A 26,656-nucleotide genomic window follows, 5' to 3' on the forward strand; every position below is an offset into this window, starting at 1 on the left:
GCAATAATAACCTCTAAAGCTGATAAAGACCTCTAGTCAAAATGCTTGTAAAAGTATAATTCTACTTTAAAGCCAAATCGAACCGGCTTACCTGCTGGCCATGTTCCATTCCAGGGCGGGATTTTGCGAATTCCATTCACTTTCAACAAGCACGCTTCCCTTGACTCCTTCCTTCTCTGGCTTTAGCTGATCCCACTGCGCTGTGCTGATATTGATGGTCTGTTTGGTACTGTCTGTCTTCTACCTCTGACCCTGGGTTGCTCATTATTCCCAGATTCAAAGCTCTCCTGTATTTAAAAAAAATAAATGAAAAGTAAAAAGTCTGGGGTTTAACATTCTGAGCAAATCCATTCTCCTTAAAATACAATAGATAGAAAAAAACCCTGTTGTTGGAAGCTGTCAATCATCTACTGAGTTATGATTTTTTTTGTGGAAGGCAGTTTGCAGAAAGGACTGTAGGTGGACAGTGTTTCATGTTGTTTTCATAACATTTAATCAAAAGAAATGTTAAGAAAACAACATTTGCACTGCTATAGAATTCCAGCAGGGAAATGTCCATGTTTGCATGCTGTAATACTCAAAATCTCCCCATGCAACCCTATATGCCTAGTGTTCTGACATCATAGGTGTCATTTTGGTTGCATGCCATCCATGTGCTTTTAAACCTTCCAATGGCTTTAGCCTTGCTAACTAAGGACATTGTCAATTGACTGTTGTTTATTGAGATCCCCATCTCAACCATGGTGTTGAAGAAAGTCAAGTTTTCACTAAAATTACAGAACCTCCACTTAAGCTCAGAGGTTGCACTTTTCTAGTTTTTAGATCATATCATAGTGGATAGTTACTGCTGCTATCATAGGCTAAAAAGCAGTACATTTCTAATAACTGTGGTCAAACATTCACTACTTGTGTAGGTAATAATAACAGTAATGACAAACTTACAAACTGTGAAAAACATTTGAAATAACACTCTACTGCAGGGGTTAGAGGCTTTTCAATATCCATGTGGGGATCTGACCATCTCATTTTATTACATTATACACACGATAAATGCATTGGGATTGCTACAGCACATCATTGCTATCATAAAAAAGAAAATGAAAAAAATAAAAAATCCTGTGGTAAGTCAACATCAGTAACTTAAAGAGTAGGTAGCGGGATTCCGAAAAATATAGCGTCACACGTCCCCACGTGCTGCTACAACTGTTTAAATAACTTACCTGTATCTGTTCATTGTTAACATCCTGACAACTTTTACATGTATAACTTTAAAGTCTGTTTCAAAGGCCGTTGTCTGCTTTAGTGTACTGATAGTGTAAGACTTATTGCCCACATTGTCAAACAGGAATCACAGCAATAACGATCCATGATGTGGTAAGGAACAGAAAAGCCAGAGCACTTACTGTTATGTTTTTTTTTTTTTAATTGTTCATCCTGCACTGATTTAGGGGACAGATCTCAAACCCAGTGCATTAAAGCGGACATTCTGAAAAGAGCTTTGAAACATACGTTAAAGTTATAAGTGTAAAAAGTTGTCAGGATGTTAACAATGCAAAGAGAAATGACAGGTACGTTATTTAAACAGTTGTAGCAACACAAGGGGACGTGGGACACTATATTTGTCGGAACCCCGCTACTTACTCTTTAATATTGTTTGCTATTCTCAAAACATGTCTCAAGCCTGTATCATTTCAAAGTTAAAATTGTACAAGAAAAAGATTTGCCCTTTAAAGGCTCTGATTTATGACCTGTTTACTATTAGGGGTGATGTGTTTTAAAATGTTAAACTTTTCTGGACTTTGCAGTAGGCCCAAACCTTCTTAAAGTACTTAAATGAAAGCATTTTGTATACAAACTCCAAATCCATGAAAGTCTGTAATTTATCCAAATTTGTCTTTTCTCTGAAAGCTAAGTGCGCTCTTTGCAACCTTCCTCCCCAGCAGATTAAATCAATTTAACAATAATGTCCTTTCATTTTGCTTTGAAAGACAGGATTTTTCAGAATTTACGAACATAAGGAACAGAATTTACATCTGCAGATGACATCAGGGCTCACAGCTAGGAACTGTTTATTTATCCTGGTGAATTTAAATACGAGTTTAAATATTGTAAACATAGGCTCAAAACTGCAACAGATGTTATGACAGCATTAGTAGTTATATTTGTTTCAGCAATTATCGATGGCAATTTTCATATATTATTTCTTCATTTTTCTAACACAAAGTAACACATTACCAATCACACAGAAATGTTATGACAAATTCTATAAATATTAAAACAAAGAACATGAGAAGATTAGGGGTGCATTACAGGATTTCTAAAAATGCTGTTGATTTACATTATTCCTTGCAAAAAAGGAAAACGTTTCTGGTTCATGTTTTTTAACACTCTCCATTATGAACGCTTTATCCATATAACATGGGTTGTGGAAAAAAAAAAATTACTTAATGCTTTTTTGGCCAAGTGGGCAAACGTATCTAGTGGCAACATTTCACTGTGGTGGTGATTTTAAGCATGACGTATAAGAATAACAGGTTAAACAAAAGGATACAGTTACCAGTCCAATGCTTTTGTGTGGTCACTTGTAATGTATGTACTTGTTAGAAATCTAATTGGAAAAATAACTTCCAGCTACAAACAATATATTAAATATGTACACAGATGACTGCAGCAACTGGGGTTTCAACATGTAGTTCTGGTGGGTTTCTGAGCCAACACAGACTTTTTTTTTTAATTGACAACTCTGCTATATTTAAAACTAGATCAAAAGTGCTACAAGAAGAAAGTTCTCTTTCATGGTACTGCTACTATTTTCTTAAACATTCTGTTTTTTTACACACATTCTAACTTCAGCAACTCTAGAAGTGGCCAAATCGAAAAGTTTCTTCTATTTCTATATGCCTGTTGCACACCTCGCCTCCTTTCTCGGCATGACAGCGTACTTCCTTCGCTTCTTGCCGCAGTTATCAGCTAGATCGCCACTGCATCAGCTGCTTAAGATGGAGAGACCCCCTTGGTCCGGACCTCAGCCTGCCAGGAGGCTGTCTGCCAGCCCATTGCTTTTACTTCCCGGGCATTGAGCGCTACCGAACAGAAATACTCGGTGGGGGAGCGTGAGTCACTAGTGTGCATCTGGGCATGTGAAAGCTGGCACATGTATCTATATGGCCGGGCGTTTACACTCCGCACTGATCACCAGGCTCTCACAGCCTTGATGTCTACCTCAGGCACGGGACACATCCATAATTTTCGGCTTCAGTTCACCCCGAGCCGGGACAATGTGGTGGCAGACCTGCTCTTCAGATCAGTCGTTGCTCCTGACCCTGCTAGCCAGCCTATGGATACGGAACAAGATCTGATCCAGTTCCCGCTCCTCTCCAGCAGGCGTCTACAGAGGACCCTCTTCTCTGCATCCTATGCTCCTACATCACAGGTGGTTGCCCCCCCCGGGTACCCGATGAACTGGCACTGTTCGCCAGAATCAAGGAGCTGTCGTGCTGGAATGACACCTTTGTGGCTCGGGGTCATTGCACAGTCGTCAGGCCCGGTGCTGTGGGTGGGCCTTAGGGGGCCTTGCCCCCCCAATTTAGATCAGTGGCCCCCCAGTTTCCGATTCTAAATTGACATAAAAAAATCTGACAAATCAAATTAAAGTAAAGCACAATAATAGTAAAAAATTTTAAAAAAATGCCTATTTGCTTCTGTAACATGTCTAGGGTTGTATGAACTACTACCGGAAATACCTGGTGTTTCGAAAACCCTTCATAAGGTCGCCTTACTGACATTTTCTAGTTGTGCATCTCGAGGACAGAGACATATTGCAGTGCATCACTGTGGGTGTTTGGTGAAGACAGATAGAAACGTCGAGACTTTCAATATACTGTATTTATTTTTCAATTGGCTTTGAAAATGGATATAAAATGGCTTAAAACAAATTTTAAGCAGTAGTTTTGCTCCATCAACAGCGGTCACTGAAGAAGACCCAGACAGGCCCACAGTAACTGATGAAGGGCGGCGGGTGGCAACTGAGCCGCAGCAGAGCAGCAAAGCCCCAGCAGTTAAACCACCTGATGATTTAGGTGTGGAAAATCCAATACAGGTAATCCTTGAGTTTATGGTACAAAAACAGAGAGTAGCTTGAATACTCACAGAAGGCGGATGCAGCATTCTGTTTCCCGTGTCGTAAATTTGGTTCTTCGACAGGAAATGCTGATCTCGGATTTAGCTTAAGTGGATACTGTGATTGGAAACATGCAATGGAATGTAATAAATGATTAAATAAGCATTCCTCTAGCAAGGAACACTTAGATTGCATGACAATGTGGAATGAAAGAAAAAGGCGTGGCGTTTTGGGAAAGGATGTTTCTACTCTCGTGAAGTCTGACCAGCTTGCCCGGAATCGTTATTACCTGTCATCTATTATTGAAATGGTAGAATTTCTTGCAATCAACGAATTGCCATTCAGAGGCAGTAGTGACTCAATAATGCGGCAGAAGGGTCCAGTGCACTGTTCCTGTCTTTATTTGAATATACATTGAGGAAAGGCCCTGAGCTTGCAAAAGTCTACAAAACAATACCCGGTAATGCTAAGTACACCTGCTATGACACTCAGAATGAAATAACTGAAATAATGAGTGAAACAGCCAAAGAAGAAATAGTTTGTGAAATTGGAGATTCGTGGTATACTGTTAAGGTGAATGGAACAAGAGACCGAACAGGGTGTAAGAATATCACAATTATAATTTGTTTTCTGCCAGAAAACTGACATAAAAGAAAGGCTTCTAACAATAGCCACCATTGATGCACTTGACACTTCTTTGCTCACCAACGTTGTCATAGCAGAAATAATGAAAGCTGGGCTCAGTACTTCCAAAATGCTCAGTCAGTGCTACAATGGAGCTAGCGTGATGTCAGGCAGGCACGGGGGGGAAGGGGGGGTTCAAAAACTGATGCAAGAGAAATTGGGGAGAGATACCATATATTCACTGCTTTAACCACCAATTGCATTTGGTCATTGTACATGCCATATCGTCTGAAAGAGCGGTAGAGGAATTCTTTAATGTGTGCGACTCTCTCTACAAGTTCTTAGGAAACCCGCTGTCGGTGTCCTCTACAAAGGTGAGAAATTTAAGCGTTTACTAGAGCATCGATGGACGGGTCATTATGGCACAGTATCAGTTATAGTCAAGTCATTTGACAGTATTTTCGAACTCCTTACAGAAGTTGAAAATACTCGAGCACATGGAACCGAATTGAAGCTACGGCGTTATTAAAGGAAATATCTGCACCTCACTTTAAATTCATTGCTCACATGGTCCACAAGATTTTGCAGCTACTAGATGCTCCAAACAAGATGCTTCAGGCAGAACAAACTTACTTGCTTACAGCGGTACACGTTATTCAAAGTGCATCAGAGTGCATCATTAAACTACGTTCCGAGATTTGGAAGAACTGTGGCAGAACTGTAACTAATTTACCATGTAAAATAAGAAAAGTTATTTGCAACAGTTTGTGGTGGAAAGTTCTGTGGGTCAATCTGGAGATGATGGAAATGAAGAGGAAGGGTGTTGGGAGTTCAAAAGAATGTACTATAGCACACTGGATGCAGCCCTTGGCAAAATTTCAGTACGTTTCAGTGAAGGCAACACTAAGTTAATTGGCGCACTGCTAGCTTTAGATCCCAAGAGTCCAAATTTTATCCAATCGGCACACGTACAGCCTTTAACTAATTTGACCAAAACAGAGATCGTAGATCAGAATTTATTGTTGCACATCAGTTTCTGCAGACACAAATGGACTCCTCTACCAGTGAAACATGGACTACCCAGTTACTACTAAAGATGTTCCACAGGGCCCTGGAAGCAATGCCAAGCGTAATCACAGCCATGAAGCATGCGTTATCGTTTGGAGCTTCAACAGCAATGTGTGAAAATTCTTTCTCTACTCTCACCAGTGTACTGACCATCCATACACAAAGCATGCTTCACACCCGGAATACACAGCTCATTCTCCTTGCATTTGAAACATTTGAAACCTGCAAGTTTCATGACGAATGAAAGGAGACAGTGATGAGAAAATTCAATTCAAGAAGAAGTCGTCGGCTGCAGCTGTACTAACCGCCAAGAAGGCTGGTAAGTTAATTTTTAAAGCATTCTGCTATGTGAATAATGGGACATGCTGCAATATTTTATTAAAATGTTACTTTGTTCATATTCATAATCATAATTGCACTGAATAATAATGTAGCTGAGCTGCAGTGCTGTGTAACTTTTTGTAGCTAATAGGTACCAATTTTAGCCTGTTATCTTTCTGTTTAGTATCATTTGCCCTAGTAAATAATTGTGTCCAAGAGAATCGGTTTGTTTATAAGAGTGTATCATTTTTATGTTCAGTTTTGAATCGTCAGTTGATAGTAAGCATTATATGTACATTCCTTACTTTACAGTAACTTGGTGTATGTGAACCTGTGTATTGAACTCTGTAGAGGGCCTACTCACTGCATTATTGTATTCGTTTCAAGTACTGTAACTTAGCTCAGACACTACGTTGTTGCCAATGCAGTAATAATAATTAAAAGAAAACAAAAAAAAAAAGTTTTTGGAAAAAGTTGTGGTAATGCGTGCTGTGTGATAGTTTATACTATTGCGATATCATATGATTTATTTATTGTTTAATGCCATCACAGTGAAGTAAAATAGTAGAGAATACGAGTTAATTGATTTTCCAAAATGGGCCCCCCCTAAATAAGTGGATGCCCCCCTAGAGCGTTTATGTTGCCGTCGGGCCTGACAGTCATACTGAGCGTTTTGTGTGCACGAGTACTGGCTATGGCGCACAAGGGGCACCTGGGTATCGTTAGGCTGAAACAGCGGTGTTGGGACCTTGTGTGGTGGCCTGGTATTGAACACCACATTGAGGCACTGGTCAAGGAATGTATAGCCTGCCTGGTCAGAGGAAAAAACAGCCAGCCTGCTCTGCCACTACTACAGCCACTCACCTGGCCGTCTAAACCTGGGAGCACCTGCAGCTGGACATCTGTGGGGAAATCCATGGTGTTCCCCATCACCAGCGCTACTTTGTGGTCATATATGACCTTCATTCCAAATGGGCCGAAGTCTTTCCTGTGGGCTCAGTCACCTCCCAGGCCATAATTAACATTCTGGACACTCTCATCTCCTGCTGGGGGCTGCCTCAGGCCGCCATCACCACGGATAACCCACAGTTAATCTCTGCTGAATTCTCTGCTTTCCTCTGCGACAAGAGGATCAAGCACATCCGCACAGCTGTCTACCACCCTGTGGCGGAGTGTCCCGCCTCTATGTATTATTATTTGTATTTTTGTTTACGACGCGGGTAAAAGCGCCGCGTCTTTTATTATTTTATATTTAAAAACCCCGTGAGGATGCATGGCTGATCAGCTACTGATTATTTAACTAGCTGACAGTCATGCATCCTTACCAAACGCGTGCAGACTCTGGCCGAGGGATAATAAGATAATTACCAACTAGTTAATCCCTCGGCCAGAGTATATAAACCTGCAGCTCTCTGCACTTGTTTTTGGGTGTACAGAGGAGAGTACGGGGAGCGGAGAGAGCGAGTCACATTTGAAAAAACAATTGCTAAAACGTGCTGGATTCTCCAGCATGACACTTACTTGTTTGTTTGTTGATTCGTTTGGCCCTTGTGCCCTTTTGTTTTGTGTTTTGTTGTTTTGTTTAAATCTTTTATTTTGTTTGTTAATAAATACGCTGAGTGCTACTGCACTCAGCTTCACCCGCCCATCCACTGTTTTGGTGTCAGTTACTTCCTGGTCCATGACGTCATCCACCTCACCACTGCGAGCCAGACTGCCACATATGGTGTCCTGCGTGGGACCAACAACGCCTCCAACAGCCGGACCAGGAACAGCAAAGAAAGTTTTTTTTTGTGTTCGTTTTTTTCAAATAGTGTTTTTTTGTGTTTGAAAAAAAAAAAAAAATGGATAAAGTGGACGCCTACATGGAGAGGTGGCATGCGCATCAGAGGGAGTTAAAGGAAGGAGGGGCTACATGGTGCCTCGCCTGCCTGGAGTATGGGCACCTCCCTGAGGTGTGCCCATATGAAGACCCCCTCTTTGTGCAGGCCTTTGATCGAGGTGAGGTGGAGACTGCGGAGGAGTGGATCCACCTGAAGGCCATACCATCGCCGCAGGTGGATCAGGAAACCTGCCTCACCTGCCTCAAAGAGGAGGAATTGGCCCAGGAGAGGAAGGCAGGGAGAAGGAGCAGGAAGAGAAGGGGGAGAGGTAGGCTGCAGCAACAGCAACCGCAGTAGCAGGAGGAGATCGGTGAGGATGACTGTGAGGTTTACATTGTGAACCTCGTGGCGGAGTTGTGCCCTGGCTGTGGGGCATATGGGCACACGTTGGCCATATGCCCCACGCAATATGAAGAGGCGGAGCGCGAGCATCCAGCGCCCAGAAGGGGGGAGCGCGTGCATCCAGCGCCCAGAAGGGGGGAGCGCGTGCATCCAGCGCCCAGAAGGGGGGAGTGCGTGCATCCAGCGCCCAGAAGGGGGGAGCCCGTGCATCCAGCGCCTGAGTGGGAGGAGCCCGAACGTCCTGCGCCTGAGTGGGAGGAGCCCGAACGTCCTGCGCCTGAGTGGGAGGAGCCCGAACGTCCTACGCCTGAGTGGGAGGAGCCCGAACGTCCTAAGCCCAAGAGGGGGGAGTCGGTGCGTCCACAGCCCAAAAGGGAGGAGTCGGTGCGTCCACAACCCAAAAGGGAGGAGTCGGTGCGTCCACGGCCCGAAGAGAGGGAAGTCGGGGCTTCCACAGCCCTAGGACCCAAGCTGCAGTCCCAAGAGCCAGAAGGGGAGGAGTTACAGGCTCAACCCCCTGAATTTTTCTGGGGGGGAGAAGGGCAGGATGCTGGTGTTCCCCAGCAGCTTCTATTTATGCTGCTGAAGGGAGCACGGCACACACCAGCCCAGCCGCCACAGCAGAGGGAGCCAGCACCGCCACAGCCTCCCTCTGAGTGGGCAGCATCCGCCCCATCGCCTCTGCCTCCACCACCACCAGGAGCAGAGCAGCAGGAGCTGCCTCTGTCTCCACCACCACCAGGAGCAGAGCAGCAGGAGCTGCTTCTGTCTCCACCATCACCAGGAGCAGAGCAGCAAGAGCTGCCTCTGCCTCCGCCACCTCCACCAGCAGAGGGTGAATGCCTGCTGGTTCCACATCCACCGTCGTGGGAGGACTGCTTGCCCCTCCCACCTCCACCAGCAGAGGGTGAATGCCTGCTGGTTCTGCCTCAACCGCCGTGGGAGGACTGCTTGCCCCTCCCACCTCCACCAGCAGAGGGTGAATACCTGCTGGTTCCGCCTCCACCGTCGTGGGAGGACTGCTTGCCCCTCCCACCTCCACCAGCAGAGGGTCAATGCCTGCTGGTTCTGCCTCAACCGCCGTGGGTGGACTGCTTGCCCCTCCCATCTCCACCAGCAGAGGGTGAATGCCTGCTGGTTCTGCCTCAACTGCCGTGGGAGGACTGCTTGCCCCTCCCACCTCCACCAGCAGAGGGTGAATACCTGCTGGTTCCGTCTCAGCCGCTGTGGGAGGACTGCTTTCCCCTCCCACCTCCACCAGCAGAGGGTGAATACCTGCTGGTTCCACATCCACCTCCTGCCCTGCCTCGCACCACCCAGGGATGCCTGCCTCACATCGCCTGGGGCTGCCTGTTGCTCCGCATCACCTGGAGAGCCACCAGCTACAGGGAACGAGGGAGAAGTGGAGCTCCCGCTGCCGTCTCCATGGCCAGGGGCTCCCCTCCTGAGTTCACCTCCCGAGGGTCCGCTGCTGCCGCTGCCATCGCCTCCCGAGGGTCCGCTGCCGCTGCCGTCGCCCCACGAGGGTCCGCTGCCGCTGCCGTCGCCTCCCGAGGGTCCGCTGCCGTCGCCTCCCGAGGGTCCGCTGCCGTCGCCTCCCGAGGGTCCGCTGCCGTCGCCTCCCGAGGGTCCGCTGCCGTCGCCTCCCGAGGGTCCGCTGCCGTCGCCTCCCGAGGGTTCGCTGCCGTCGCCTGGGGTCGCCAGGGATCCTGCTTCGCCTGGGGTCGCCAGGGATCCTGCTTCGCCTGGGGTCACTACACTATGGCCGGAGCCCTACGGAGGGGAATGGACGGCCATGAAGAAAGTGCCTGATGGTGAAAGCTGAGGTCCTCTGACTCAGGCCATGCTTGTTATAGCCAAGCAAAAGTGCGCCACACTTGGAGAGCGCTCTTTTAACTTCATGGCCCCAACTCTCTGGAACTCTCTCCCAGCTTTAGGGCATACAGCTCCCACAACCCCTCGCTTCAAATCACCTCTCAAGACCCACTTATTCTCTCTTGCTTTTAATGCTGTCTAAGCCTGGTATCTGTTATTAGCGGTTGTCTAAATTGTAGATTTCAGATTTTTCACTCCATCTTATTTGTATGATTCTGCTGGACGCACACATCCACAATGTTTAGAATTCACATCCTAGCCTTTTATTTAATGCATTATGCCTATATTTAATGTATTTAATGTATTATGCATTGTTCCTCACTATCTTGTAAAGCACTTCGTGATGGTGGTCCACTATGAAAGGCTTTGGATAGATAGATAGATAGATAGATAGATAGATAGATAGATAGATAGATAGATAGATTAGTTTTAAAAATAACCTTTATTATTCAATTATAAATCAATAATCATATACAACAATACATTTTACAAATCTTTTTTTTTTAAAACAATATCTAACTATTACCATCCTATTATTATCTCCCCCTCCACCAGTGAGCACACCACCTCCCCAATTGCCCACACCTGCTGAAACATTTCAATCTGATGGGTGAGTTTGTAGTACGCAAACTCCAGCTTCAGTCTGGATGCCATAATTACTATAAAAACAGCAATCACATCACCTGTCAGAACATCAGTCACTTTATTTTTTTTACTTTTAATTATGGCTAATTTAGCTTGCCCCAATAAAAAATTTGCCAGTTGACATTTAATTTTTTTTCTTTTTAGAATGTCTCACCCCAAAAATAAACACAATGTTTGAAAATTCCACTTCCAGTCTCATAAATAGATCTGATAAGATCCTGAACAGTGGCTGTAATCTAGAACAATATAGAAAACAATGAAACTGCATTCTAAAAGCAGCCATTCTGCTGTTAATATCAATTAGGCCTTGCCCCCCTCCTTCTAATGGTAAATAGAGCACTCCCTGCTTCACCCAATGTAACCCGTCCCAAAAGAACTCCAATAATAATCTCTGGATTTCCTTTTAATAGAGATGGTGGAGGTTTCACACACATTAACCTGTGCCAGAGCATCGAAGAAACCAGATTATTAATTATCAAAACTCTGCCTCTATAAGATAATTTTAACAAAAGCCATCGCCATCTTTGTAATCTTCCCTTCACCTGGTCTAGCACTCCCTCCCAGTTCTCTGCTGCTGCACCCTCTTTTCCCAAAAAACCCCCAAGATACCGAAAAACTTTCTGATTCCACTGGAGTCCCCCTGGTAGATCAAGCAGTGTGCTACCCTCCCACTCTCCCATTAAAAAAGCTTTGCTTTTACCCCAGTTAACTCGAGCAGATGACATTTTTTCAAAAACTTTCTGGCAGTGACTTAAAGCCTCTATATCTTGATTAGTGGTCACTAACACTGCTACATCATCTGCATAGGCTACCACTTTAAATGACTGGTTTGGGACATTTGGAAAAGAGAGGCCATTTAAGAGCTGTCTAAGTCTCTCTATAAGGGGCTCAATAGAGAGAGAATATAGCATTCCAGATAGAGAGCATCCTTGACGGATCCCTCTCTGTACTGAAAATGGTGAACTTAAACCAAAATTTATTTTTAGTACACTGAATACGCTATTATACAATAACTGAATTTTTCTCACAAATTTGTGGCCAAAACCAAATGCTCTAAAAATATTAAACAAATATGTGTGGTCTACCCTGTCAAATGCTTTCTCTTGATCCAGGGAAATTAGACCAGCTTTAAAACCAAAGAGCTTGGAGGCTGTTATCAAATCTCGAATTAAAAACACATTATCAAAAATAGATCTGTTGGGTACACAGTATGTCTGATTTGGGTGCACAATAAGTTCGATAACAGTTCTCAGACGATTGGCCAACGCTTTTGACAAAATCTTGTAGTCCGAACAAAGGAGACTTATAGGGCAACAGTTCTTTATATTGCATAAATCTCCTTTTTTGGCAACAAAGCCAACACTGCACGCCGACAGCTCAAGGGCAGTTCCTTTTCTAATATGCTCTCCTCAAAGACTTCAAACAAGTCTCTCCCAATTTGTGACCAGGGTGCCTTATAAAACTCAACTGGCAATCCATCAATGCCTGGCACTTTGCCATTATTGAGTTCCTGCATGGCCTGAGTGATCTCCTGGAAAGTCAGTCCATTTTCAAGCCACTCCTTATCCTCTTCTGGAACCTGGGTTAATCCTTCAAGAAAAAGCAAGGTTCCTTGGGACTCTTCCACCGCCTCCGCTGTAAACAAGTCAGAATAGAACTCTACAGCGTGCTTCCGGATCTCTCCAGGGTCCCTCAGTTCCTGCCCTGTCACAGTCTTTAGGCAATGAATCAGCTTGCGCTGAGTCTTTTTCTCCAACCCAAAAAAGAATTGAGTAGAAGCATCCATCTGAGATAAATTCTGAAACCTGGAGCACACTAATGCACCCTGTACCCTTACATCCAACAGATCAGTCAGTTTTTTTTGTTTAATTTTTAGGCTTTCAAAAAGCTTATCATTAAAACCACTCTGCAGAGCTCCATGAAGCTCAGTAATGTCTTCCTCCAGCTCTCACATTGCTTTACTAGTACTCTGTGTAGCGTGTTCAGTGTACTGCTGGCAGAACAATTTCACCTGCTCTTTAGCTACATCCCACCAATGCTTTAATGAGGAGAAAGCGTTTTTTTGACCTCTCCACCTTTCCCCCCAAAAATTTAAACATTTTAAAAAATGTGCATTATGCAGCAGTTTAATATTAAAATGCCAGTATGAGGTATATATTTTTGACAAGGGAAGAATCATTTTCAAATAAACCATACTATGGTCTGAAAAACCAAAAGGATAAATACAACAATTAATAAATCAATTTAAATGGTGCTTAGAACTATAAACTCTATCTATTCTGGCTAAGGATATCAACCCTGGAGACCCTTTTGCCCAAGTGTATTGTCTATCATTGGGGTGTAGATTCCTCCACACATCCACCATCTCATGAGCTGTTAAAATAGTGAGCAGCTCTCTGATGGACCCGGGGTGAGGCGCTGAACCATTTCTATCTAACTGGTCATTTACTGTACAGTTAAAATCCCCTGCTAACAAAATTACTTCCTCAGGCTGACTTTGTGCTAAAACCCCAGTTAGGGTCTGAAAAAACTGCACTCTTTCTTTCCCATCATTTGGTGCATAGACATTAATAAAAAACAGTATTATATTCCCTATACACACCTGCACTTTTAACAAACACCCTTTAACCACCTCACACACTGTAAAGGAGTCAAAAATAAGAATAAAAGAAAATAAAAATGGCAATTCCAGCACTGAAATTGGTGCCATGACTAAAAAAAGTCTCCCCCTCCCACTCTTGATTCCAGTTCACTGTATTTGTATTGTCAGTATGCGTTTCTTGAAGCATAGCGACACCAATTTTTTTCTGATTTAAATAATCAAAAAGAGCTGTTCTCTTAACTAAATCTCTCCCCCCATTTATATTTAAAGTGCCTACATTTAACGTCTGCATTATAGGAAAAGAGGAGGAAACAGAAAAAAAGGTACAGAAAAAATAAACCAATAAGCAAAAAGAAAAAAAGATTGCCTAAGAGGACTTAAACATGACTAATCTTAATGGAAGAACGCACTTTACTCATTAAATTTTTTAATCAATCTTTTTCTTTCTTTTCAATCCCCAGTACAGATGCATTGCGCGTTAACTGCTGCGCAGAACTTTAAAAAAGTTTCAAATCGGGGAAATGCTCGTCTGCCCTTAATCATTTCTAAAAAAGCTTGAATGCTTTCAACACTATACCCTCCCCTCGCTTGCTGACTAGCTGACAACTCAGAGCTTACTGAAGAATCAGTATCACTATCGCCTGCGAGTCAACGAGGGAACAGCAGATTCTTCTCTCACAAACGCACCATATTTCACTTTGTCAGCACAAATGACACTACCAGTCTCTTCAGTACCACTACGCTTCACTGAAACAGTGTCATCAATGTTTTCCCTTCTTTTCCTTTTAGGTTTTTTAAACTGCGTACCTGTCCCTTCCATTTCCTCATATCCTTCCATCTCCTCACCTGAAATTAAAGCCGCAATTTCAACTTGTTCAGTGACTTTCTGCATCTGTTCAGATACTGTGCTTTTGATCTGTTTATCGCCACTGGTACCTGATGCAGTTTCACACTGTGCTATCCACTCTGTCTCTGCGGGTAACTGTTTAGCCTTAATTGGAGATGCTATTTCTCCCTCTCTTTTATTATTTTTTAACGGTTCTTGAACCGCAGCTTCCTCGTTATCCACACCAGCAGGCTCTGCAGGTTCGGACACAATCTGGTCAGTCTCTTTAATCACTGGCCCATTTGCAGCGCAGTGAGTCGAAGGGCCAGCTTCTTGACTTGCCAGCTCACCAGCGCTACCGCTGTGTTCTGTGACTTCTTCCCTCTCGCTATCTTTATCCTCAGCAGCCCACTTGCAGTTCTTAGCTATGTGTCCTTCACGCCCGCATTTAAAACATTTCAGTACATCAGTTGAAGCAAAAACAATATAATCACTTCCATCAATCCGAAATTTGAAAGCTATATTAAGTTCTTCATTTGGATTGTTGAGAAGCATATATAACTGTCTCCTGAAGGAAACAACGTGTTTCAGTTCAGGAGTCTTACACCCCAGGGGAATCTTGGAAACATCAGACATAATTTGTCCATGACGACTCAGCTCTTTTACTAACAGTTCATTTTTTATAAAAGGGGGGACATAAGAAATAGTAATTTTTTTTAGCAGGTACAGCAATTTTATAAACTATTTCTTCACTACTGAGAAAAATAACAACAGCTTTATTCATACGTGAAGCTGACTTAATATTTTCACATCCAATTATTTTTCCCAGTTCAACAACACATTTTTCAACTGGAACTATAACGTCAACTATGATTTTTATCCCATGTTTACGTGTCAGATTTTCAAAAGTGAAGCGGGATCCCCTAGGGACTTCTCCAGTCTTGGCCATACCGGCCGCGTCTGCTGACAAAGTCAGCACTCAGCAAACAAAAAAAAACACCTATACAACTCAAATAACTCAAATAAACCGATATACAAAGAAAAGAAAAGAGAAAAAAAGATACAGGGAAAAACCCTGCCACTTACTCAGAGCTGCAAACACTCCCTCCCTGCTCCTCCATACACACCCACACACACACTCCCAATAGACAACGCAGCAGACAGCACTAACAGATAGATAGATAGATAGATAGATAGATAGATAGATAGATAGATAGATAGATAGATATGGGCTTCAGTGAGTTACAGTAAAATAATTTCATCTAGGGTTTCTGTAACGTCATAAACTACGAGACCGTCACTGAAGCGCATCTATTATTTTTTATAATACATGGATATCAGTATCTGTAATCTCTGGGGTTTTCACCTGTTCTCGTTTTTCACTCGTTATATTCAAGGAAACGGTACCCCTGTTAGAGTCAGTTTTAAGTTTAATATCTCCCATTTTAAGTAGTAGTGCTCCTTTGTTCTGAGCCAATATTGGATGCCAATATTGAAGAAGACGAGGTTCAGCAGCGAGTTGGGTTTTTAAACATACTGTTTCGGTGCTGTACAGGTGTTCTTGTCGTTATCTGTTAGTGCTTCAGCTTTGTCGGTTGCCATCCCGTTTTGCTTTTTTACACAAAAGATGAAGTTTGCCAGGTGTCGGTCCAAGTGATTGACAGGAATGTCTTTCATTTCACGTTCCTCTCCAGTTTCTCTGAGATACGAATGTACCAGGGCTACATAAAATAATTTTTTTTTTCAAGGTATTCTTATTTTGTTGTTCATAAATGAACATTTCTCTACTATTGTGGGTGTTGTCGAGTGATTGAAAATGAGACATTTTGTGTTAGAAAGTGGTCTCAGGGTGCAGAGCAGTCATCCATGTATTATATATAGAAATGACAAAAATACCTTGCACTTATTTACCACCTCACCAGAAGCTGCGCGACAGTTTAACAAATGGCAAATGAAAAAGAGGTCCATCTGATATGTGAGATTAAGACATTAAAAAAAAAAAAAAAAACACAGGATCAACACAGCAGCTCTTCAGCCTCTATTTAAAAGTTTTAGACAGCAAAAGGTAAACAAACCAGATTATGCGCACACACGCATAGTGATCTCTATGGAAAGCCATCTCGGTCAAAAACACGTTGTGCTGCTTTAGAACGAGTCGAAATTTCATGGGACGGTAAAAAGGCAAGCACGTCATTCTGAAATGCTTCGCTTAAACAGTGCCCAACTTGCTGGAAATGTTGTGTAGTGATTTAGATGTTGTATATTATGTGGAATGTAATAAACAAGAACCAAAACAGTGAGTTTTTCCCCCTTCATTTTACAACGCCATTTCCACGTATGTTTTATTTGAAGTGTTTAAAGTTAAATTTCAGTTTTCGTTTGCTTATTCAGCTACAAAGGCACAAGTAAACCTCATGTTATTACTTTATAAAAACGTGTCAATGGCCACTGTTTAATGCGATGAAACAGCAATGACAAGGAATGAAAAAAAGTAAAAAATAAATAAAATGCGGTGTCACCTTTATGTACTATTTATTTTTGGGCATAAACAAAACAACGTTTAACTTGAACTGCTATTTGGCATCCTTTGTTTTGTAGTTAATTCACTGGGGTAAAGTAAGTCCTACACAACTTATTCTTTACTCCGGGGATATTTTTCTACTTTAACGTTTTACATATTGTAATGTCTTGCTGTAAAATAAAGGCACACACACAGGGGCCACGCCCCCCTGCCCCTGTGCTGTCTCTGCCTGCGTTCTGAGCTATAATGGCTTTTAGTACTTTTTGAACAAGAAAATCCATGTTCGTCCCAGCACTAATATATACCATATTCCTTTGAATTTAAGACACACTTTTTGAAAAATGTTTTGCTTCTTAAAAATAGCCTGTCTTAAATTCGAGTACAGTATAGTGATGCGTGTATTAACATCTACAACAAAAGACGTGACTACCCGAATACACAAGCAGCAACATGACTTACTGCCGAGAAAAGACGAACCAAAATGTTATTGCCCGATCTCGAATCATCCATAACATACAGGCAGCCATTTTCAAAGAAGCGTCTTAAGCTTCCTGAGGAATTCGAAGAGAAGCTTTTACAATTTCAGTGTTTCTAACAAACAGTACCAGCTTGGACAGATCAGAAATGCTGATCAGACCCCCGTTTGACAAGCAATACCACAGTTCACAAATTGGGAGAAAAACAGGTGTGAGTAATCACGACTGGAAATGAGATGCAGCACAGAACTGTAATGTTCTGTGTGATAGCAGACGGTCGCAAACTGCCTCCATATGCGTAACTGAGGTTGTATCTTTGTAAATGCATAATTGTTGTTTTATTTTTTCATTAAATTGATGGTGGGAAAATTGGTCTGTGTCTTAAATTCAAGGATGTCTTAAATTCGAAGGAATACGGTATATATATATATATATATATATATATATATATATATATATATATATATATATATATATATATATATAATAAGAATGGAACAAAATGCACCCCTCCACGCCACCCCTTGTCTGGCGCCCTAGGCAGCCGCCTATGTCACTTACCTCTAACACCAGGCCTGACCATATGGCATTGGCACAATATTTCTGTGAGCGTAATTAGGAGAACTTGAAACAGAGGCAACTGCATTTATTTTATTTTTTTACATTTTTTTTTTTTTTTTTTGCATTAACTCACAAAAAAAAAATCTGGTTTCTATCATAAAATACGATTACTTTGCAAGAAAATAATAAAAATAAGAGTAAAAAAAACAAACCAGAAGCCTTGAGGTTATTGAATTTGTGAGAAATAACGCAGCTGGCAGAAACTCTTCAGAGGAACATCAGTCAATATGCTGCTGCTTGAAAAATCAAGTGTGCTCACACAAGGGACTGCACTATTAACATGCAAACCTCATGAACCAAGTCTCACTTTCCTGCTCTGTACGACCAAGGCTTTCATATCTCTTAGCCCATTATTCCCTCAGAGAATAGTTGTGGTTAGATCATGCTTGTACACATCCATTCAAGGGGCAAATCATAAAAATATGATTCAACTTAACAGGCAAATAATTAGTCAAATAATAATGGATATCCTGGATTTTTATATTTTTTAAAATTCTATTCTACTTGGTTACATAAGATAAGGACATGATCATTTTTGACAAAGAAATACACAATAATATCAGAACAGATTAAGGCAGTATTCTTAAAGCAATAGAACACTATCATATGCATAGAACTGAAATACATTAAAATGCAATGTGGATGCTTATAAATTGTATTTTGTCCCAAAACTCAGAATATTAACATTGAGGATACTCCCTTCTCCTTTTAAAATACATTGGTGTTTACTGTATTAAATTATTCTTAACAGTGAAGAATCTACAGTATATACAGTACCACAATCAAGCCTCTTCGTGTATGAAGGTTATGAATATCCAACATCTAACAGTGTATGCGAGTATCTTTAGTGCAATTCTTTAAAAATATTTAAAACACCAGGGTGGGTCCTACTGTAATGGTTTATATGGCAGTGGTTTTAAGATCTTCCACCATTTAAATTTATCAAATATCCCCAATTGGCCCCTTTAGACTATTCAAGCCTCCTTCTTATTACACAGTACTTACGTGTAAGGGAAGGTGTCTTTTAATTTCACCTGAATATGATTACAATGCACTTCAATGAATAGATCACCAGAAACTCAAAAAGTCAGCTCAGTGCACTAAATATCTTCTTTTAAGAACAAAACTAGGAAAACATAATAAATTAAACTTTAGACAGAGCATATGTTAAAATAATTCTATAACGGATATTCTTTAGAATAATGACAGACAGTGAAACTATACACAAGTTTAATTATTTAGGCTACATTTATTGGTATAAAAAAGGTTCACATGCCTCCTTCATCGATTATGTACAGAAGCCTGCTATTAATTAGCTTGATTAGAGTTTAAAGACATTCCGGGTCATCAATTAAATCATATTTATACAAGATCTTTGAATCAAGAATTATATATATATACAAGAAGTGCTTAATTCAACAGTTCCTGAGAAAAAGTAAAATCCTCAGTTTCTGACAGTGGTCAAACAAGGCAGGCACAGAACAATCGGGATGGATTTTGTTTATAGTTAAATGGTGTATACTAAAAATTACTGTTTGCACTACGATTTCAACATCTTAATTGCAAGAATCATTTATCCAACTTCGTTTACATGTCAGAATAAGTTCGTTATAAACATGGCATATTGACTGTATATTTCTAAAGATGCTAACATGTGGTATTTCCCGACCTGTAAAATATCAAAATCTTAATATCATTTACAGACTCTCTAACACATTGTTAAACAGTTTTGATACCACAGTTTAACACTGCATACAGTTCAATCTAAGCTCGATGGAAACCAATTTAATTCAGCACTATTTTCAAAATAGTTCAAATGTAAATGCAAACTTAAATTCTAGAAAGACAAGGGACTCAAGCAGTCAATCTAAATACAGCTGCTCTTTAGATTATGAAACCAGGACCCTGTGTAAAAAGACTATATACTGTAAGTTTACTTCTGCCTGTAAAAAATATGTAAAACACCTATTTCAACTATGATGGTATTTTGACCTGTCAATTTAGATCCACAGAATATACCCCACCGACTTTAAAATATGCTCAAATGATTTTTTGTATTATTATTATTATTATTATTATTATTATTATTATTATTATTATTATTATTATTATGCACTACTATTATTTCATTGTAGATACAAATTGTTTTAATCCTAACTTGTTACTTCTTATCTCTTTTTGTATTCCAGTAGTATTTGCATTTACTGTAAACTACACTGTATTTAAATCGTGTTTTTGCATTGTAACCTTACATTACCCTGTAACACCTTTTTATTTTAATGGATATTTTTCTCTTTTCAGAAAAAAATGTGCCGTTGGAGGCATGACTTGCTTTCAGAAACCATGTCTTGCCATACATCATTTCTACCTAAAGCACATATTTTGCTGCTGAGGTGTGAAGGCAATACCTTACTGACTTAGCTACACAAATCTAAACCAGATTCTGTTACATTGACGATTCTTAAATGATGTAACCCGACCACAATTTTAATTGAAAAGGGTCTACCTTTAATTAAACACTACACTGAAGCATGGGATAGATTATTCATAGCTGCATTTAATAGGAAACATGGCATAGAACCAGGCTGGAATGTACTCAGAACATTCATTTAGATCAACTTAAAATGGAAAAGACACATACCTCATGCTACTTCCACACTAAGTCAAATAATCTTCCATTTCCAACACTAATATACACATTTTGATTGATGCTGTTTGGAATGAGCCTGTTAAAGCAATAACAACTCAAATTGCAGAATTACAACTTATTATTGTCAACCTCAGACAACCTGATATCTACAGTACCAATATGCCAATTTTACAGGCTATATAAATCTACACATCTAATTAGCACTAGCAAAATTATCACTGGTACCTCTTTCCTTGTGCTGAAGCTGTTTTGGGTTTCAATAATTTTTTTATCCTTTAAATCAGTATAGTTTTAGTACTTAAAGATAAGGAAACTGCTAGTTCCTGGTGTGTCTTCCTTTGCAGTAGGTCAAAGAGCCTGATTGCAGCTCAAACACATGAGTGAAACTGAGCTACAGGACAGAAAGTGATTTTGTACCAGGAAGTAGCAGCAACTTTTACTTCAGTACTTTCACTCTGTCAGTTAGCAGCTTGCAATGCCACGTTCGCCAGCCAATGCATACACTCCCCATTATAATTTACATTCAAGTTTAAGGAGCATGCGCTGCACGGAAATGTAATTCGATAATTAAACAGTAATCCTTGAACCTGAACAGTTCCTCATTCTAATACAAATTCCCATCCAATACACAATCTGTAAATGACTAACAAGTACAACGAATTGGTAATGGAAGCACATCATAACACAATCAAAAACTTATGTTTCAATCATGAGATTTGTATTTAAAATCCAAGAATATGAAAGGAGTTTTAAAACCCTGAAGCTGCCACTTTGTCATGAGATAATGTCCAAATAAATTTGTCAGTAACGAAAACAGAATTAAATAATTAAAATAATCTGCAGCACAGATGCCTCTGACATAAGTTCATTCTTCCTCCCAAAATATGTTTTGGAACGGTATTTTTAATTCAGCCACATAACTATCAGATTTGCAAATGCTGTGTGTGTTGTGTTAATCCTTTGAGTGGGATTTGGTTATTTATAAAACCTATTCATTACTAATTCCTAAACAGAACATTTTCATTCCTCGTTAAAAACATACAATGAAAAAAAGAAGACGAAGAATGTTTACCATTACTTGTTGGAGGGTAGTATACAATATATATAATGGAAAAATAATCATGTAAAATCATATGTATGTAAAAAGTGAATGTATTGCTTATTTTTGTATTTGCTTTAAGAGTATCAAGGTGTTTGCAGTGATTCAACCTGTGTGTCATAATGTCAAAAAATGAAGTTCATAAGAGACCTGCACTTTCACATCATTTGAGGTTAATGTTCCCCAGTTATAGACCTGCAGTTGGCCATTTGATCAATTAATTTAAGAAATAGTCAGGAAAAGGAAATTCCTTTTAAAAAAGCCACAAAGGTTCCTTTTAAAAAAGCCACAAAGGCCAGGAAATGCCATACCACCCATAACTCATCTGCATCCAGGTTAAGGCTTTAGCATAAATACTGAGATGTGATGGACAGGGTAGCAATCAATGACAAGGGGAGCTGTAAAAAATGGCAGAGGTAAGGAAATTAATTTTAAAACCTTAGCAACAACAGCTTTAACAAGGTAAAGTTCCACAAAACTAAGGTATTGAAATCACTATACACTTTTAAAAACACAGGAGATATCATTTCACACAGTGTGAGCAGCTTAGCTTCACGGTCTTCTCGCCCAATCTGCACTTCATCAATGGGTTTGTCCAGTCCCTGGTAAATACTATTATGGAACTCGCTTCCTTCTGAAATTAGGGTCTTAAGTGACTTTAAAATCTTTTGCAACAAAGTTAAGATTTGGCTTAAACACACTCAATTGTGTAATCGTTAACTTATTTAGGATGTTTTTAGTAACTGTATCACTGGTTAATAATGCATTAGGACTATTTTGTAAGATGCTGAGTATTATGTATGTACAATAGGTAATTCATATTTTTTAATAGGTGATTTATTTATTTATTATATGACATTTTTAGAATTGTTGTAGTGTGTGTCCGACATATATTCATAGAATGTACTATGTATTGTATTGGTTATTTATGATTGTAATTGTAGCATTAATTAAATCATTTAGGAGTAGGAATAGGAGCAGCAGGGGTATTATTTTATAGTTGTCATCGATGTCTGCCTGGGGACTATCAATGGAAATTAGCCAACGACTAAATTGAAAATACAACGCATCTTGTGTTATGTAAATGACACTTATGTTATTATTGTATGTGTCCCTGACAAATAAATAAATAATAAATAAATACCGTGCCATTCTTTATTTGAAGTCTTTAGCAGTGAATTTGCTGAAGACAGGATGGCGGTGCTCTGAGCCTTCTGCAAACTCTCTGGCAATTACACAATGTCCAAATTGTCTGACTTGTGAAGAAGCATTAGGTGATTCAGACAGATCTGGCTCACAGTTGTACAGAGTGAATGTTTAATTATTAAGACTGTTTGCTGACTGCATTTTGTGGCAGGTATAACAAGTATCAACTTAATCAAAACCTTTTTCTTAAATGGGTTTTGACCGAGATATTAATGGTTGAAAATCAGAGTTTAACATAAAACAAAGTTAAAACCATAAATCGTGTCGTTATAATGTTTAAGTAAAGGCAGCTAGTTTATAGCAACCATTAAATATTTCATTTACAATAACTGTTAAGTTTTAACTAACAGTTTAAAAGAAACAAGTGAAGATCGTCTTTAAATGCTATTAATTAATTTTACATTTATGGCCCGTCTGTGTTTCTGTGGTTTTCTTCAAAGATTTCTGAAGAGAAAGCTGCAGTGAGACTGTCTGTGTAAAAATAACAGCCTGCTAGGCGTGGCATGCAGAGAGAGAGAGAGAGAGAGAGAGAGCGAGATGGGCGCCAAGCTGCTTCACGGAATAGTGACGGAAGTCTGCACTGGGAGGCCCGTGGCCTGAAATCTGTTCCATGAGGCCGTCCGTAGAGCCGATATCTCCCGCCAAGCTTGTGCCTCTGTATGTGTGAAAACCACCACCTCTCAAACACTTGAATTTACATGTGACAAAAAACAACAGTAAAAATAACTTAAAAACTACAAATCGAATTAAATTCTAACCACCGTAGGAAATTAAGTCTGCTGAAAGAGTACATTCTAATTTGTATTGTACACAGGGTAGATTGTAACGTTTTTACACCCTTTTTATCTTTTAAAATTCTAATCCTATTGAAAAAGACGTTTAACGATTTAAAGAGACAATGTAACAGTGTTTATGTTCCAAAAGACATCACTCTACCACCTACCATTTCTTAGATATCAATGGTTTAAAATTTAACATGGAAACAAAGCTGAAATCATGCTGCTATAATGGAGAACAAAACTTGAACAGGCTCATTAAAACTGGTTGGACACGTCACACTACAGTTCTTGAAAAAGAGTTTCAAATTGACTTTTTTTTTCTCAAAACATGCTGCCAAATCACAATGCCCACAGGAAGTTATGGTTTTACTGCAAGAATATGCATAAGAAGAATGGATCTATTATTAATAACAGATCCATTGCCAATCCAAGCCTCAAACTTATGAAATGCTTATATAACAGAACAAAAGACACTGGCAAAGACTTATCATTGAAACATATGCCTTGTTTTATAAATGTATTTCCTCTGCTGCATATTTTATGGGAGAGTTTAAAGTTATGCTTATAACCGGGGGTGAAATTCTGCCAGTACTCTGTACCGGGACTTATTTTGATGCTGGTACTGAGTACCGGAATTTATTTAATCTGCTTTTCATCCAACGCAGATGCATTCCATCCACTCACACAGTCCACTAGCGCAACGTTTCTCAAATGCGCTTTCATTCAGCACAGTTCAAGCTGCTTGCATTCTGTTTCCTCACACTGCTTCTATTTCTGTTAGCTGCTATTGGCCATCATTAATGTCAGTATAATCACTGCATGTTGATTGGCTGAGCTTTCATTCTGATCAGATTTCATTTTGGCATAAGTCACAAATCTCCGCCCATTTCGCTTTGTGTTAGTGCTCATTTGTTGATCAACGAGAGAAGACCTTAGCAGTGCAACGTGAAAACAGGGGTATGGAGTAATTATCATTATTATGAAGTAATAATTATTTTCTTTAGTGAGGCGGAAAAACTTTCTGAAATATTCTAAATGAAGATTGCTGCACATGAATTTGAAGGCAAAAAACCACATCAGTGTTCTCCATAAATTACACAGTTGATATTTATTAGAAATAATTATCACAAAGCGTTTTGCCTTGCACCGATGTTCCACATTGCCAAAATTTGCATGAAAGTTTCTAAAATGGCAAATGATGTGTGGGACAGTAGGGATTAACATTAAAAAAGCAGGATCAAGAAAGTGCTGCTTCAGATTTACCAAGCGAGTCAGAATCGGGATACAGATGTAGGTGTGCTTCACGCTTTTCAAACACAGGACCAACTTGCAAGGTACTTGTTAAGTATAGTGATCAACATTTTGTTTTGTTGTGATCTCAGTATTTTCTGTTATGAGGACTGAAATAAACGAAAACCAAAAACGGTGAGGTGTTTTTTTCTTTGTACAATGCTCCCTTTTCTGAAACATTTTGAAGAGTTTATTTAAGTTAAACATGAGTTTTCACTTGCGTGTACATCTAAAAAAAAAAGGCATAAGTAAACCACAGTAATGATATTACTTTATGAAAATGTGTCATTTGCCACTTTGTTTCTTGTGCAGAAACCACAATACCACAGGGATGCTTTTTTTTAAGCCTACTTTTATACTCTTTCTGCCTTGGAAAATCTTTTTATGGAATAGATCATGGTAATTAATCTACACAGAAACACAACAGAGAAATACACCAAATATATTATTGTAAGATAAGTAATAAGTAAAAAATACATAAAAGAAACAGAAAAATACATAAAAGAAATATATGTTCTAATCCAAGGCTATTATTGTAGCATGACCAGGTCCTGTTGTAGGTGAGTACCCAGGGTCTGGAAAGTATGGGGATGATTGCTGAGAATAGAAATTAAAATGGTCAAGTCAAGTACCCCTCAATTTCCAGATTTCCGTGAAATCGCTATATAGTTAGACCCCTAATCATTAGTCGTAGTAGTGCATTACATTAAAAAAAATGGATTATTTTAGCCCCTATTGTGCATTGTTTGACTTAGACCTTTTTATATCATTTTATCTTAGCACAGTTGTTTTTTTATACCATTTTTTTATAACATTATCCTTTTTTTAGGATATCTTGAAACAAAACTCCCTCTCTACAGCAGTTACTGCATAGTGTAATATTTCTTAATGCTTGTCATTTAAGGTTTAACTTAAGTGTTATAATACAGTACATGACAATAATACATGCAGAGGATACAACACTTTCAGTATTTTGAGCTTCCGTATTTATGGTGAATTGATTATAATTGATCAATTATTTTTAAGGCTTATTTTGTATTCATAAATATATTGTGTACCGATATGTTAACATTTTAAAAGTATTTATTCATTGGCACTTAAAATTGTCTCCATTTTTAAAATGTTTACACCCGGCTGTGCATACGAGTACCTGCACTTCTTTGTTGAGAATTTCACTCCTGCTTGAAACATTATTTAATTTTACAAATAAGCTACTGTCCTTCAAAGCTAAAACTGATGCTATTTTGAGTTTCTTGATAATTACCTTGATACTGTAGCTCTTTAGACTTAAACTATTTCAATGGCATATAATCTATCACTGTCAGGAATACAACAGAAACCCTTCTTATTTTTATTTGAAGAATAGGGACTTCTTAAACTATTTCTTCTTGTTTTATTTGACAAATAGCACCGTCTTTGTTACAAGAATCCAAGCATCCATTACAGCTGTGACCTACAATTAAGATTTTCAGGTTGTTTTTTTACATTCACCTGAAACCAACCAGAGTTTCTTTTAAAAACATATGGGATTGGTTTATGTAACAAAGGGATTGAAAAGGACCAAAGCATGCTAGCTTCAACCGACTTACCCTATAATACTAGTAGGTTATAATTATTATAATGAATAAATTATATTCCAAATACAACAAGAAATATTTAATTCTCCCATAGTAGCCTCAAGTTGAACAGGAAGGTCCCTTAGCCCTCA

The sequence above is a fragment of the Acipenser ruthenus genome, chromosome 4, assembly GCF_902713425.1.
Source record: "Acipenser ruthenus chromosome 4, fAciRut3.2 maternal haplotype, whole genome shotgun sequence".
Lineage (NCBI taxonomy): Eukaryota > Metazoa > Chordata > Actinopteri > Acipenseriformes > Acipenseridae > Acipenser > Acipenser ruthenus.